This window comes from Pteropus medius, unplaced genomic scaffold (assembly GCF_902729225.1).
Source record: "Pteropus medius unplaced genomic scaffold, Ma_sr-lr_union100, whole genome shotgun sequence".
Classification (NCBI taxonomy): Eukaryota; Metazoa; Chordata; class Mammalia; order Chiroptera; family Pteropodidae; genus Pteropus; species Pteropus medius.
This window is the reverse complement of record NW_024355521.1, coordinates 1,038,427-1,040,850: the sequence shown is the minus strand read 5'-3', so window position 1 is coordinate 1,040,850 and position 2,424 is coordinate 1,038,427. Positions and strand designations below refer to the sequence as shown.

The 2,424-nt window shown below is 51.3% G+C and overlaps 1 long non-coding RNA gene across 1 annotated transcript; it reads left to right on the top strand.

Annotated features, from left to right (window-relative positions):
- Window positions 1-478: 478 nt before the first annotated feature.
- Window positions 479-1,780, top strand: LOC120599601 (uncharacterized). The gene is made up of 3 exons (XR_005651937.1): window positions 479-540; window positions 1,487-1,587; window positions 1,685-1,780. It is a non-coding gene; the product is annotated as an uncharacterized LOC120599601 (long non-coding RNA).
- Window positions 1,781-2,424: the final 644 nt, after the last annotated feature.

Below are 2,424 nucleotides of genomic sequence, written 5' to 3'. Positions count from 1 at the left end.
CAGGAAGAGGACTCCCTGGGCTGAGAAATGACCCTTTGGTCCCTACTCTGATCATAGCAAGGCCAAGGGACTTGGTTTATTTCCTGACAGGGTGCGTGGAGACAGCCTGGCTTAGAGTTCGGTTTGGAGTTCTAGGCCTACTCCCATCTCCATCAGTAGGGTGGCCTCGGGCAAGTCCCTGCCACTCTCTGAACCACAGTGTCCTCACCTGACAAATAAGGATAGTGAGCTGTAGCTCACAGGTGCCTGGGGAGGATGAAATGAGTTATTATCGCCCTCTGGGCCTCAGTTTCCTCATCTGCCACATGGGGCTAAGTGGAGCGACATCCCAGCTGGTTTGAGGAGTCAGTGAGGTCATGTGCATGCATCACGCCAGGAGTCGTCGATAGCAGTAATGATGGGTGCTAGTTATTAAGCAATTACTGTGAGCCAGCTGCTGCTCTAAGGTTCCTACTTATTTAATTTATTTTGTCTTTACAGTCATCCTGAGGAAGGAACTATTATCCCATTTTACAGCTGAAGAAACTGAGGGTCAGAGAAGTAAGTCACATGTCCAGTGATGACCTTGTCTCCCCAGTAAGGGCTATAGATGCAGGAGCTTTGGGGCCATGGCCAAGTTCTCTCTTCAGCATCTCCCTGGTGCTCAGGAAGCACTGGGACTCTGGTGACTTGAGCCCTAATTCCAGCTCTGCCACTGACTTGCTGTGTGGCCCTGGGTGGGATTTTGGCTCCTCTAGAGCCCCAATCCCCCATGTGTATCATGAGGGCACAGGACCAGGTCAGGGGGTGCAAACGCCAGTGCTCCCAGGGCTGGACAGGGAACAGGGGAGGGGGAGGGTGAGCCAGGCAGTGGCTACTCAGCTCTGGCTGGTGGTTACCAGGCGGGAATGAGAGCCTAGGGTTGCCAAATGTTTGAACTTTTCCAGAGAAGCAGAAAATTTGGATTTTGATGTGAAATTTGATTTTTAAATGTTGGCAATAATTTAAAAAGAAAGAAAGAAAGATGCCATGTGGGCCAAACAAAGCCCATTTGTGGGCTGCATTTGGGCTTGTGGATGTCATTTTGCAATCCATGGGCTACCCGATATCTAGGGGTCCCTTCCTGTCCTGGGGCCTTTGATAAAAATGACTCATACTGGTGAGTGCTTACTGTGTCCAGGGGCATGTGTGGTGTCATTTAACTCCTCAGTTCTCTACTTCTCCTCCCTCATTCCTACCATGTAGTGTTATCCTACTAGGTAATATTATCAACTCCATTTGCTAGGTGGGCAACTGAGGTCCAGAGAGGTTAAGTAACTTGTCCAGGGTCACACAGCTAATAAATGGCAGAGCTGGAGGACAAAGCAGGGACCTCCTGCTCCAAAGCTTACCTGTGTAACCACAATGCCATCCTGCCACAAAGACCCTAGTACTCTCATCCAGACTCCTGCCCACCAGGGCTCCCCTATCCTAGCTACCTAGGGACTCTGGCTTTTCCTCTCTCCAGGTCCCCTGGTGCCACAGGCTATGCTACGGACCTGCTGGCTTGATGAGAAATCTGCTGAAGCAGCACGGAAGCCAGGGATTACTCCAACAGCCCAGCTACAGGTGTGATGAAGTTTCTCCTCCCTTTCGGAAATCCTGGTGGGGAGCTGGCTAGTCCTTGTGTCATCAGAGCAGCTGTCGACTTTCCATATCTTTCCAGCAACTCCTGCAGATCCCCTGGTGCACAGAGACCATGTGTGCATATGCTCAAGTGGGCACATGGCTCCATGCGGATGGCTGGGTGTGAGGGTGAGTTGCATGTGCATCTGTGTCCGAGCCCGGGAGGCACGTCTGCAGGCGGGCTGCGGTGTCCACTGTGGGGGTGCCTGTCTGTGGGCACTGTCATCTGGGCAGTGCTGCTTGAGTGCATGGGTGTGCACGTGTTCATGGATGTGCCCACACGTGTGCCTGGATGTTTGGGGAAACATATAAACAACTGTGTGGCCATCGCTGGGATCCAGGCACTCCTTGAGTTGATACTCCCAGGTGATACTCTCATCCCAAGTGACTGTGATTCCAGCCTCTGTCACAGACATTAGGACTTGAGTTCTCCTTGAGTTTTGATCTTGATCCTGTTCCAGGTCCGTGAATTTAAGAAACAGTAGCAGCAGGAAGGGTTGTGGTCTGGAATTTGGAAGAACTCCAGGTAGACTTCCCTGGCACCTGGGACTCAGACCCTTGGGCACGTGGCATGAAGGCCACTTCCAATGGCAAAGGTGGGGAACAGCAATGAAAGCAGCCACCATTTATTGAGTATTTACAGGTGCTTTAGAGAAATGTTTTTATTTAAGGGCCACACAACCCTATAAAGCTGGTGTGATCGTCCTCATTTTGTAGATAAAGGTACTGAGGCTCAGAGGCAGGCAGTGAGATACCCAGGCTCACAGAGCTAGTGCATAG